The 14,858-nt window shown below is 43.2% G+C and overlaps 1 protein-coding gene across 2 annotated transcripts in view; it reads right to left on the minus strand.

The window, feature by feature from the left end:
• Positions 1 to 14,858, minus strand: part of CRACD (capping protein inhibiting regulator of actin dynamics) — a 233,791-nt gene that overhangs the window by 79,568 nt on the left and 139,365 nt on the right. The gene's annotated exons all lie outside the window — the stretch shown is intronic.

The following is a 14,858-nucleotide window of genomic DNA, read 5'->3' on the forward strand; positions in this document are numbered from 1 at the left end:
GACTGTCACTCTTTATGGAGCCGAAAGCCTCATCTTTCTTCCAATACGGCTCTAGTTAAGGGTTAAGTGAGTGCGCCCCAGAGACAAAAGAATTTGGCCCACATCCTGTTCCCAAGACTCCTGCTTGCAGAGAAAAGAGCATCTGTCCACCAGCCTCTCTTTAGAGCTGCCATCTTAAGCCGCAGGGCTGAATTTATAGGGGCAAGTGCAGGGATGCCACATTTTCAGCATTCATCTGTTACAATTTTTCACATGAAAGAACCTACATATGTATACTCGCCACTTGAAGGACCATAGTCATTTTCATTCCTTAAGTATTGAACTGAACTAATTTATTTTCATCATTCAATAATTACTTAAGGCGATGTTTATTCATTTAAAATGTGCTCGTTATTCATTCTTTTATGGATATAATTATACAACATTGAAGACTGCATCATCGTAATTGCTAGTTTATAGAGCAGATTCTAAAAATGAAGTCACTGGGTAAGTCAAGGAAATCTGATTCATTTTCCACGTGTCACATGGATGTCATTCTGACATTTTCATTTCTAAACCTAAAGTAATGTGTGCACACAATACCTCTGAATTGGATTTATATGGTACCCTTCCATATGGAAAACAGAAATTCCTCATCACAGCACATTTTAAACAGCATAAATCTCCTGTCTGGCGATTCTCTGAGTGAGCTCTCAAACGCTCACTGCCTTTGAGTTGACACAGACCCATAGCAACCCTATAGGCCAGGGTAGAACTGCCCCTGTGGTTTCTGAGCCTGTTGTTGCAGGTACTGTGTCAATCCACCTTGCTGAAGGTCCTCCTCTTTTGCTGATGTCGGCTACTTTGCCAAACATGATGTTCTTCGCCAGGGACTGGGCCCTCTTGATAACATGTTCAAAGTGCACGAGATGTACTTGGTGCATTCTGTTGGCTCATCTTCCTTTGGAACTGGTACAGATATGGATCTCTTCCAGTCAGTTGGCCAAGTAGCTCTCTTCCAAATTGTCTGGTGCAGACAAGTGAGTGCTTCCAGTGCTTAATCGGCTTGTTGAAACATTTCAGTTGGCATTCCATCAATGTCTGGAGCCTTGTTTTTGGCCAATGCTTTCAGTGAAGCTTGGATTTCTTCCTTCAATACTGTGGTAGTTACACAATCTGGTGTCAATTTGAGGATTTGGAGTGTAGAGGTGGAGTCTAGGTTGTCAATCAGGATATAGCCAATGAGGTCTCTGTGTGGATGTGCCTTTTCCTAAGGATTCTGGTATTTTCCTCCTTGGGAGGTGGGAGACACTCTCTTTTGACCCTTGGAGACTCTCTACTGACAAGGCTGACTCCTTACGAGACATCCCTGAGGAGAATCCACATGGACCTACCCTGATGCAGCCCTGGGTGCTGGAGAAGTCGTGTGGAGACCCCTGCCAGCGCTGAGATGCTTACAACACACTGGATCCAAAGACTTTCTACCCACTGGCCTGTGATCGTCTTGCACTTGGCGTCATTGCTTGTGTTTGGTGAGTCTGAAGAGGACTTTACAGATTGGTATCTGACATATGGGCTAATATCGGACTTATGGGCTTGGACTGGACTGGGTTGGGATGCTTTCTTAATGTTCAATTACCCTTTATTTAAAACTCTCTTATACACCTATGAGTTTCTATGGATTTGTTTCTCTAGTCTACCTGGACTAACACAAATACCATTGGCACTTACTCACATGCTACCTCTTGAAATAGATGCATATGGAGTAGTTATTTTTGGTAGTGACTCTGCAGCGATTCCATCTTCTTTTTTCCCACATCTTCTTCTGATGCTTCCTGCACCATTCAATATTTCGCTCATAGAATCTCTCAATACAGCAACTCGAGGCTTGAATCTTTTCCTTAGAGTTGAATATATTCATATATATTCAAGATATGCTGAGTGTGTCCTAAGATTTCCAGTGACTAATCTGTGTCCTTTGGAAAGTCTAGAAGTGGCTAATTCCACTTAAGTGGACAGCCTTTTCCTTATTCCCCTGGATGGTATAGTGAGCATTTCCCAACCTCAGCACATACGTTTAAATTGACAGTAGTTGCTATTTCTGCTCACTGGATTCAACCGGCATGTTTTCATGTTGGTATCACATTAATAATGTGATTTTATTAATCCCATGCCACTTATTTCTTATAAAAACAAGTACACTTATTTCTTTTAAAGATTCAGGGTCTTAATTTGGCACTCTTTCTCTCCTGAACTCTTGACAATTTCAAGACTTGTGTTTAAAGTTCATCTGGTCATACAATTGAGATCTGAGTGGAACTGATAAAACAAGAGCAATCTCTGAAGAATATAATGGTTATTGAAGATTGTTGGAGAGTGAGCAGCTAATGACATTTTGGAGGGCTATAACTGGCTTAACTTTAAAAGCAGTTAGGCAGCTGGAAATTATGGGACAAATTGCAATAATTTTTTTATGATACTGAGACAAAGGTTAGTGAAGAAAATTATCTTGTTAAAAATTCAGAAAGAGATGTGTCTAATACTTAAAAAAAAAAACCTAGGCAAAGGTATAAATCTTGGTTTCTACTGGTTAAAAGCTAAAATAGGGTCAAATTTCTCAAAATACATGTAAATATGTAAGATGCAATGCAGAAGTCACTAGTTCTATTTGTGGACATCAGATTTTTGCTGAATGCGGCAGGGATTCCAGAGGATACCAATGGGACACAAATGAGCATCAAAGAGACCCTAGGGTTTCTTGTACCTGTTAGGCAAAGTGATTGCTTATTGACTAAACAAGGCTCATGATCAGGTGTAAGGCATCATCAGAACAAAAAATCTTACCATAGTGAATGATGGGGGGAGTGTGGAGTGGAGATCCAAAGCCCATTAGTAGGCCACTGGAGATCCCCTTGCAGAGGGGTCTCGGGGAGGAGATGAGCCAGTCAGGGTGCGATGTAACAGTGATGAGAAATACAACTTTCCTCTAGTTCCTAAAAGTTCCCTCCCCGCTCCCACTACCATGACTCGAATTCTATCTTGCAAGACTGGATAGACCAGAGGAGGTACACTGGTACAGATAGGAACTGAAAATACAGGGAATCCAGGATGGATGAGCCCTATAGGACCAGTGGTGTGAGTGGCAAAACAGGGAGGGTAAAGGGAGAATGGGTAGGAAAGAGGGAACCGATTACATGGAACTGTGTGTGACCTCCTCCCTGGGGGACAGACAACCGAAAAGTGGATGAAGGGAGACGTCGGACTGGGCAAGATATGACAAAATACCCATTTATAAACTATCAAGGGCTCATGCGGGAGGGGGGAGGGAGGGAGGGGAAAAATGAGGACCTAATGTCGGGGGTTTAAATGGAGAGAAAATGTTTTGAGAAACGATGTACAAATACGCTTTACACAATTGATGGATTGGGATAACAGTTGTATGAGCCCCTAATAAAATGTTAAAAAAAAACAAGGCTCATGAAACACAGACCCAGACGGAAACTGAGTGAGACCTTGAGTGTTCGGATGGTGTAGGAAAAGAATGTGGACTCACTTGCTCCATTGTGCCTACCTATGAGTAGCGCTACACTGACATCATTTTTTGAGAACAGGAAACAAAATACCATTTTAAAAGATTTTCAAATGAAATTCCTTAAAAAAATGTTTTTGCCCCATATACAGACTGTGCCACCCAATCTTGTTAGGCTCTTCTTCTTTGCTTCTCCCTGCACTGATGTTTAGATCGCTAGCTCTTCATTCTGTTCTCATTGGAGAGCACTGAGCTCAGACCTAGCAGGCCCTCTCCGACCTCCAGATTTCTCTTGTCTAGATTCCAAAAAACCAAAAAACCGAACTCACTGCCACTGAGTTGATTCTGATTCATAGTGACTGTATAGGATGGGGTAGAACTGCCCCTGTGAGTTTCTGAGACTGTGACTCTTTAGGGGAAGCGACAGCCCCGTCTTTCTACTAGATTAAATCCTCACAATTCTGGGGAAACGAGAAAGAAAGGACCACTACTGGTTTCGTAGAACCTTTCCATTGATCTGCGCACCAGAGATCAGTGTGCTGAATCCTAAGGGTCAATGGCATGCGGGATCAGCTTTTCAGTACTGGAATTCTTGCCTCCCATGCAGAATCCCCAGTCAATGCAATCCATGCACAGTCACCACATGCCTGTCTGGGGAGGCTTAGGGGTTGTTACGATGCTGAGCAGGCTTTGGCAGAGCTTTCGCACTAAACAGAAAGAGGCCGATGGTCCTGGCAATCTTCTTCCAGAAATCAGCCCAGGAAATCTCTGTGGTTCCCAACGTCCTGAAGTGCAAGTGAGCATGGGGATGGGGCAAGACCAGGGGGTGCTGCATGCCTGGTGTGTGAAGACTCCCTGAGGTGTGAGCTCACTCAGCGGCCACCCCTGGCCAAAAAACCTCAGCAACAGTCAAGGACTCAAATTTGTACTCATTACTTAGATTTAAATTTGTACTCATTTCTTAGATGTGCCAACTCTTTGAGCAGTGGTGCTTGGGTTCATGAAAAGTCAGAGTGGGTGAAATAGAGAACAAACTCCACACTTCCCTTTGTCCTTTAATGGTTGGGACTTACTTTTGTGGGGTGCTCCGGAAGCTACGGTGACAGGGGCTTAGCACGAAACCCAGTGTCCCAAGCCACAGAAGCTCCACCACGAACACCAGGAAAGTCGCCCTCGAACCATGTGGTTTCAAAGTTTGTTATCTACGCGCAGTTCCTTTAAGCCAGCATTAGCTTTGTCTGTTTGGTTGGATGTAGCCTCCCAGAGTGCATGAAGAGTGGCTAAAATGATGACATCTAAAAATATTTACCACCACGCAGGAATCATCTTCACACCAAGAGGCAATGTGACACGAGGAAGCAAGCCCCAGAGTCTTGGAGATCTGGGGTAGGCCACCTCGCCTCTGCCGCTTTCTAGCTTCTGCTTCTAACTCCGTGAAACGAGGAACGGAAGTATTCACCATCTGAACTGCTCACCACCCCGGCTTCCACATTTTCTAAATGGTTTCAGGGAACTGAAAAGATGCTGCAGGTAAGAAAGGCTTCCTATCGCAGGAAAATTTAGTGGAGAGCATGCAACCTCTTCTGGAACATTTACATGCACCAAATGTTCAATTGTTCCAACAGATTAAAGCAAATCTTGCAGAAACACAACAAACTCTACAAACTTCCACGCATTATAACCTTGGACCGATCGTGGGCGCACTGTATCACTGCGGCACAGGCTGCTCCATCCGAGCGACTAGTGGAGGTTGGAGATTACTTTTCACTTTACTAGTGAATTGAAGCATCCGTTGATAGCACATAACACAACCTTCAATTGATCTCCACTACCACCGCTTTAAAAGTGCATGTGCACAGGGTAAAAGCTGCTCACTAATAATAGTGTATTCGTCTACAACGTAAACTGGTTAAGTACGTGTTTAGGGCTCTGACCCGGAATGACTTTGGGTGGTTGGACAGAAGGCAGTTCCACTGCCAAATCGGTTGCATTCTAGAACCGAACACTGCCACAGGATAAACCTCGCTCCCCAAACTATGATATTCTGCAGTGTGGAAAGGCCAGTCCTCAGATCCATTTTCCACAGGTTAAAGAAGGTGACTGTTCTGTGTTGCAATTTCAGGGATGGGTTTCTAAGTACAGGTCAGTTTAGAATATATTCTAGCACATAAAACTTAGTACGCGTCTCACAAATTACCTATTAATCATATTTGTTTTGAGAAAGATGAGGCTGTCTGCTCTTTGAAGATTTTACAGCGTTGGAAACCCCACTTAAGGCCCCCATGAGTCAGAAATGCGGCGGCGAATGGACGCAGTGGCAGGGGTTGGGGGTGGCCATATTCCTTCTGCTCCTCCACTTCCTGGTCTATCTACACTGTGCAGGCTTTGTTTCCATGGTGCCTGTTTAGCAAAATGAATGGTCTTCTAGGACTTGGGAGAAGGCAGTCACATAGTCTGCAAGTTTGTATGACAGCCAAGTTCTTCCCTTCTTTCCGCCAGGATCCGGGTTCCCACTCCCAGGACTGAAACTGCTAACGAAGCAGGGACGACTGGGGCAATCCCCAGAGGCTGAATCTCCAGGCTCCTCACTCCACTGATGCCCTGAGTGCGGGCTCAGGGAGCTTTCTGATTCATGTGTGAGTGGACCTGATTTCAGACTCACTGACCACTCCGGATTCCTTTTCAATCCTGATGCTCTGCTCTTAGAGCAACGTCAGATGGCCTCAGGCAGCCTCAGTTGTTTGGATCGACCACTTTTGCCTCAAGATAGCTAGATTCTGCTACCCTTATACGTACTTGTCAGATTTTCTTGCTGCTTTATCTATTCTTATTCCAGGAATGAATGTCCTGCCTGGACTCTTGCTACAAGTAATAATTGTCCAACGTTATCATCTTTATGCTGGGCACAGGCATTTGTGGTGAGGGTATGTAGCACACAGTAGTGCCGCCTCTGCAAGACCACTGTTTACATGTGTTCAGTGTGGGTCTGGGCCTACAGCCAGTCAATAGTGTTTGCTTCATGAGAAGAACGTAGCGCCAGAGTTGGAGGAAAGCTCATTAACAACGTGGAATATGCAGATGGTATGACCTTGCTTATGGAAAGTAAAGAGAACTCGAAGCATTGACTGATCAAGATCAAAGCATACTGTCTTCTGGGTAAAGACTCAATGTAAACATAAATTCTCACAACTGATTAACAGACATGATAGATTGAGACAAAAGTGAAGTTGTCAAGGATGTCATTTTCATTTTACTTGGATACCCAAATAATGTTTCCTTGGCGCCAATTGAGAACATTCTTTAAGATAGATTAAATACATTCATAAAACAACTATTCTTTGGATGGTATAAGATATGGAGATATATGTTCATACATACATACATGGAAGCAGCAGTCAAGAAATCAAATGACACATTTCCTTGGACAAACGTGCTGCACGGGACCTCGTTAAAGCCCTAAAGAGCCGAGATGTCACTCTGAGGACTATGGTGTGCCTGCCCCAAGCCCTGTATTTTCAATGGTCTCATACACATGTGAGTGCCTGATAATAATAATGAAGGACCAATTCATTTGAATTATTGGGTGTGGAGGGGAAAACAGTTTTGTACCAGAAGAACAAACAAATCTGTGTTGGAGAAAGTACAGCCAGAATGCTCCTTAGAAGGGGAGGATGGCGAGATTTCATCTCATGTACTTTAGACAATTCCTAGGAGGGATCAGTCCCTGGGGAAGAATGTCATGCTTGGCAGAGGGTCTGTGACAAAGAGCAAGACCCTCAAGGAGGGGGACTGACACAATGGCTGCAACCGGTCTCAGCAGTGTCTTGTTCTGCCGCTGTAAGGGCCCCATGAGGCGCACCCTACAACAATGTGCCCCGCATCAAGCGGGCACTGCATACCACATAGACTCTTCAATTCCTGATTCGAGAGAAGACTTAAAAAAATGAAACAAAGAAAAAGAGAGAGTAAATTGTTTTTCACAATTCATCAAGCTTTCAGGGTTCCAGCTTCCTATGAGAAAATGTGGGAGCTTGTTAGAGAAAACCCCCTTGCTGCAGACGTTCCCTATCTGAGGGCACAAAGAGTTTAGTGGCGGAGGTGACAGTGGTGATAAGGTTAGGTACACAGGTGCTCATTAGAAAGGAGCTAAAAAAGGGGGTAGGGTGGGTGGGCACTAGTTTTTCCTTGGTGCCAATTGAGAACGTTCTTTAAGATAGATTAAATACATTCTTAAAACAACTATTCTTTGGATGGTGTAAGATATGGAGATATATGTCCATACATATATACAAATAATATAATTAATGTCCATGGGGTAGGGGAGGGAAGAGAGAAAGTGGAGCTGATATCAAATGGTTCAAGAAGAAAGAAAATGGATTGAAAATGGAATTGTGTACAACCTTCCTCTAGTTCCTAAAGGTTTCCTCCCCGCTCCCACTACCATGACTCGAATTCTATCTTGCAAGACTGGCTAGACCAGAGGAGGTACACTGGTACAGATAGGAACTGAAAATACAGGGAATCCAGGACGGATGAGCCCTATAGGACCAGTGGTATGAGTGGCAAAACAGGGTGGGTAAAGGGAGAATGGGTAGGAAAGAGGGAACCGATTACATGGAACTGTGTGTGACCTCCTCCCTGGGGGACAGACAATCAAAAAGTGGAGGAAGGGAGACGTCGGACAGGGCAAGATATGACAAAATACCCATTTATAAACTATCAAGGGCTCATGCGGGAGGGGGGAGCGGGGAGGGAGGGGAAAAATGAGGACCTAATGTCGGGGGTTTAAATGGAGAGAAAATGTTTTGAGAAACGATGTACAAATGCGCTTTACACAATTGATGTGTGTATGGATTGGGATAACAGTTGTATGAGCCCCAAATAAAATGATTTTTTTAAAAGAAAAAAAAAAAAAAGAAAATGGAATTGTGCATTTATGCTTGATCTAAAGGAACTATAGATTGTAATGCTACCTGTAAGAGCACCTAATAAAATGTTAAAACAAAACAAAAAATACCAAGTATTCTTCAAACCACAGGCCATAGGCAGCATAAGGAAGTGTACAATTAATTTAATGAGTCACGAGGAACATTCTTTTAAAACTAAGTAGTGTAAAGAAGAAGCAAAGAGTAAAGTAGAGAGTGAATGAAAATGAGTGCATTGTAGGTATGGGAGGGAAACTTCTATTCCTAGTTTATATGTGTATGTACATTTGTATATGCGACTATGCATACACCCAACCTTACACATACATATGTTCTGCTATAAAACGTATTTCTTGCTCTGGATCAAGTAAAAACGTTTGGGATATACTGATCCAGAAAAATCACCACCCTTCCAGTTAGTTAGGCATTGAGATGCCACAGTCAGCCAAGATTTAGCGACACAAGCCAATGCATATGTGGCAGTCACTTCGACTCAGTGAAGATGAAAAAGCACTTCATGCAGAAACACGCTCAGGGCTGCCAAAGGATGAAACGGCTCTCCAAGACTGCCAGATCCCGGGCTGCTGTTCACCCTGCTGGGAGCTCTCCCTTGGCTTTCATCATTTTGCATTTCAAGTACCACAGTGTTATCTCAGAGTTCCCAAACCTTCCATTTCTTTAATTAAAGGAGAAGGAAAGCTTTGTTACACTTATGATTTAGTGGCTGCCAAGCTTTGTTATTTACGATAATTCGAGAACTTGGAACTTCAAGAAGCAAAGTACTGCATGTTACCTTCTGTAAAAGACAGGAAAACTCTCATTAAAAAGACAGAAAAGAAAGAAAAGATCCAAGTGGATGTCAGAAGAGACTCTGAAACTTGCTTTTAAAATCAGAGTAGCTATGACAAATCGAAGAAACGGTGAAGTCAAAGCACTGAACAGGGCAGCTCGAGAAGAATGTGCACAGCCCTCGAGTTAGAAACCACCAAGGAAGAACATGCTCTGCCTATCTTAAACGGAAAGAACTCCAGAAAGAAAAACCAAGCCTTCGAGTTGCAATATCGAAAGATTCAATGGGAAAAATATTGAATGATGCAAGAAGCATCAAAAGAAGATGGAAAGAATACACAGAGTCACTGTACTAAAAAGAACTAGTTGACATTCCACCATTTCAGAAGGTAGCATATGAGCAAGAGCAAATGGTGCAGAAGGAGGAAGTTCAAGTTGCACTGAAAGCATTAGCCAAAAACAAGACTCCAGGTATTGATGGAATATCAATTGAAATGTTTCAATAAGTTGATGAAGCACTTTAAGTACTTAGTTGGCTAACTGACTGGAAGAGATCCATATTTGTACCAATTCCAAAGAAAGGTGATCCAACAGAATTATGGAACAAATTATGGAACAATCACATTGATATCACATGCAAGTAAAAATTTGATGAAGGTCATCCAAAACCAGTTCCAGGGTACATTGAGAGGACCTGTCAGAGGTTCCGGTCGGATTCAGAAGAAGGGAGACCATTGCTGATAGCAGATGGATCATGGCTGAAAGCAGAGAAAATCAGAAAAGGTCTTTTCTTGTGTTTTGTTCACTATGCTAAGGTATTTGACTGTGTGGATCATAACAATCTAGGAGTAGCCTTGAGAAGAATGGGAATTCCAAACACTTCATTGTGCTCTTGTCGAATTTGCAATGGATCACGAGGCAGTTGTATGAACAGAACAAGAGAAAACATGGTTTAAAGTCAGCAAAGGTGTGAGACAGGGTTGCATCCTCTCACCACACTTACGCCATCTATATGCTGAACAAATCATCAGAGAAACTGGATTATGTGAAGAACAATATGGCAGAGGATTGAAGGAAAGCTTATAAACAACCTGCGATATGCAGATGACACAACCTTGTTTGATGAAATTGAAGAGGACTTGAATCACTTGCTGAAGAAGACCAAGAACTGCAGTTTTCAGTAAGGATTACAACTCAATGGAAAGGAGACAGAAATCCGAACCACTCACTGGACCAGTAAGGTAACAAACATCATGACCAATGGAGAAAACATTGAAGTTGTCAGGGAGATTTGCTTCTTGCTTGGATCCACAACCAATTTTCATGGAAGTAGCAGCCAAGAGATCAAAAGATATGTTGCATTGGGCAAATCTGCGGCATAAACCTCAGTATTGAAAAGCAAGGGTGTTACTTTGAGGACTAAGGTGGGCCTTATGAGGGGTAACCACAAAAAAACTCCACTGGGCAGAGCTTTCGTAGTTCGCATTTTCCCCCACTAAGTGAGCAACTCACTCTGAGTTAGTGCACCTAGTGGGGTCGCCTGGGAAGGTACTCTCTTGGTCACCGTGAATTTTTTCATGAAAGCAGTTTTACCGGAATGCCGTTTTTTTGTGAACAGCGTGTGGGTGTGAAATTTTGTTTCCTGCTTGGGAACAACGCCACAGAAACGGCTGTGATGTGGAACACAGCTTGCAAGGGTAGCACGATGGGAAAAGCTCAAGCGTACAAGCGGCTTCATCATTCTGTTTGCCAACTTCCTGAACAGATGAAAATGTCGACCAAATGCGTGCCCTTGTGCTCGAAGACCAATGACGACCGTTGAAGAGATGGGGTGTCATCTGGATTATCTTGGAGCTCTGTTCATTGAATTCTAACGGGAGCTTTGGGAATAAGATGGGTCGCTGTGAAATTTGTGCCTCGGGTTCTGACAGACCAGGAAAGAACATTGAGTGAAACCATGCTGTGCTTTGAAAGAACAACTCTGAAATGACCAGGTTTTTATTCTAAGGTCATTACTGGTGGGGAGACATGGTGCTATTCTGACGACCCCAAAGCAAACATCAATAAAAAAAAGCGGTAAAAGGCCATCCTCACTTCGCCCCAAAGAAGCTTGTCAAGTGAAATCAAAGATCAAGATGATGCTCTTCGGCTTTTTTGAGGTGAGGGGGATAGTGCATTTGGAGTTCCTTCCACTGGGTCAGACTGTTAATCAAGCTTTCTACTTAGAGGTTATGAAAAGGTTGTGTAACAGTGTGCGACAAAAAAGGCCTGATTTGTGGCAGACAGGGGGACTGGTTTTGCCACCACGACAATGTACCTGCTCATCTGAGTGCGCCAGTTTGGGGCAAGAAACTCTACTGCCCCATGCACCTGACTCCCCTGACCGCTCTCCGTGGGACTTCTTTTTGTTTCTGTGAATGAAGAGGGACATGAAAGGACAGTGATTGAAGACGTAGAAGAGGTGAAGAAAAAAATGATGGAGGTTCTGTCAGCATCCAAACAGATGAGTTTGGAAAATGTTTCCAGGAATGGAATCACAGATTTGACAAAGGTATTCAGTGTGATTAGAGTACTTTGAAGGTGTTCAGGTTGTTTTGTAAAAAAATTTCAATACATAGCTTTGAAAAAAAAAGCCCCATTTTTTTGCCCCTTCACATTTTCAATGGACTCATTTGTATGTGAAAGTTGGTCAATGAATTAAGAAGAATAGATGCATTTGAATTGTGGTGGTAGAGAAGAGTATTGAAGGTATACCACGGACTGCCAGAAGGACAAACTGATCTGTCTTGGGAGAAGTAAGGCCAGAGTGCTCCTTAGAGACAGGGATGGCGAGACTTTGTCTAGCATACTTTGGACAGGTTGTCTGGAGAGACCAGTCCCTGGAGAAGGACATCATGTTTGGTAGAGTAGACGGGCAACAAAGGAGGTGAAGTTCCTTCAGGAGATGGGCTCAAGCACAGGAACAATTGTGAGGATGGCACCAGACTGTGCAGAGTTTCAGTGTGTTGTGCATAAGGTCGTTAGGGGTTGGAACTGACTCGATAGCACCGAATAACAATCAAAACAACAACAGACTCACCCGAAGAAGATATCATGCCAAGTGAAGCAGTGAGTCAGAGGAAACAAGGGGAATCCTCACTGAGATGGACTGGCACACCTGTCAAAACACTGGCGTCAAACAAACGACTGGTCATGAAGAAGATGCAGAACTGGCAACACCTGATTCTGTTGGACACGAAGTCCCATGAGTCACAGCTGGCTTGACAACAACTGACAACAGGGTATGTATGAAGGCTTGGCGACCATTCTATCCTCCTAGAACTGTGAAATGGATAGGGTATTATGCTCATCTGTACATTATGTGGGACAATTTAGAATGTATTCGTAGGAGCTGTACAAGATGAAGATAAAAATGGACTCAAAGACTCTTCAGACACACTCATTCATAACAAATTCAAAAAGGGTACTGAAGATAGTTCAAACATACTTATCATCAAATGATGTTGATTTCAGAGGGGGCAAATACTACTTTTTCTCACGAAAAATAATACTAGCAAACTTGACTAAACCCTGGTTATGTGTGAGGTTTAAAGGTTGACATGAGATATCTCATGTCGGTATGACAGTCTACATCTTACAGATGAGGGGAGTGAGTCTCAAAGAGGCTAAATAATTTTCCCAGAGTTGATAAGTGACAGTGTTGGCGGTCAATCCAAGTGTGGCTAATTCCAAAGTCTATGCTATGTTCTGGTGACACCGCGAGACCAAGAGCATAAGAGCTCTGGAGGCAGACACAGGCTTCTCAGTTCCTGCCATGAGAGTCTGGCAAGTTCCACGGCGCCTCTCTCCTCTCTAGTTACCTTTTTTATGGTGAATTGAGTGGCTGAGAAGTTTATAGAGCAGATCATCAGTTTTACAGTCACTACTTCATGCACACTTTGGTTCATTTCATTCCTCCAGGTCCCTCAGCGTAACATCACGTATCACACTCCTTCCCTGTTTCTATGCCCACTTCTTTCCAAATCCATCGGAACTTGGTCCTTAGTAGATGGTGCCCTTTCGATCTCAAATGATTGATGGCTCTAAAGTGTGGACACCTTTTCTTTATAGACCTGTCTTTATAGATCTGGTGGGAAAATTCAGCTACAGGGCTGAGTTCAGTTCCAGGACTGAAGGGTGAGTAAGGGACATAGTCTTGGGGGTTCTACCAGCCTCTCTCTGACCAACCAAGCATGGCATCTTTTATGATTTTGAGTTTTGTTCCACATTTTCTCCCATTCTATCCAAGACTCTTCATATGATCCTTTCAGAGCAGCTGGTAGTAGGAGCTGGGCACCATCTAGTTTTTCCGGTCCCAGGTTCATTTAGACGGATGTTCACATGGTCCCTCAGTCCTTTAGACTAATTGTTTCCATGTGTCTTTCCATTTTTATCACATTGTTTCCTCTGGGGAAGGAGAGAGAACAACAGTTGCACCTCAGATAGCTGCTTGTGATCTTTTTTTTTTTTTCAAACAATAACTTTTATTTTATATGTCTCTAGACTTTGTAGCAAATTTTTTTGCTGAATTTAATTTATAATAAACTTTTTAAATTACATCTCTTTTTTTTAAATCAAGGCTCTTTTATGTTAAAATCTTTTTTTAACTATATTTTAGATTAACAGTTAACATCCCCCCCCCCCTTGTGATCTATACCATTGGCTATTCAGGTATTACTGTATGTGTAACAGCTAAAACAAGAGGGAGGAGAGAAAATAAAGGCAGTGAACTTGGTAAGATGCATGGACAACAGCAGGTAAAGCTAACCCCTCACGAACATTAGCAGCATTCCTAGGCAGCTTTCCCTTTCTGTCAGAGATTGCCTCAACCCTTCCTCTCTCTCTCCTCCTACCTTCTCCAAAACAAAGCCAACAATCTGTCTCCATTTTCTGGAGGAGAAATGTGCCGTGGAAATGATCAAAATAAGATACTGTGGCAGAAAGACGTGAGCGTCAATTATTCACCACATGCTTCCCACGTGGAGATCTTTCTTGAATTCATTGCCCGGGGCCTTCTCCTCTCCTCATTCCTATTAGAAGGAGCACATCATTTCCCATGTATTAGCATGATTAATATATTAGGTGGCCCAGGGCCGTTCCTGAGATTCTTTTGCCAAAAGTAAGTAACTTAATTAAAAATTTTAAAATGGGGGTGGGTTTGCCGTTTTCTTATTTTAGTGAAGACGGACTAAAGCTGAGGTCGGATTTTGGCTGTGCTGGCTTCCTTTGCTCACCGATTGGTAACATCTGGCAAATAAAATACAAGGAATCAAAGGAAACCAAAAAAGAGAACCAGGATTTCCCATAATCCTTTATGAGTGTTTTCAGCATCACAGAGAATCACAACGTCCCCAAAGAACGAACGGATCTTCCTCTTGATTTCCAGGAGCATGGAGTGAGTGTGGGTGGGCGCGCGGGGCGGGAGCTAGCCCCGCTCAGAAGGAAAGCCAGGTCACTAAAGCTGCCGAGAGAGAAGCCAGGAGCACGCAGAGCAGGGACCCCGCGGCACCGTTGCTGCCGCCGCAGAGTTCAAATACGCTGCCCTGGATGTTGAGGTTTTTGGATTCTTTGCTCAGTTTATCCCACATATCTTTTGC

This window comes from Echinops telfairi, unplaced genomic scaffold (genome assembly GCF_000313985.2).
Source record: "Echinops telfairi isolate 266 unplaced genomic scaffold, ASM31398v2 ScPeMD7_7468;HRSCAF=8506_0, whole genome shotgun sequence".
Lineage (NCBI taxonomy): Eukaryota > Metazoa > Chordata > Mammalia > Afrosoricida > Tenrecidae > Echinops > Echinops telfairi.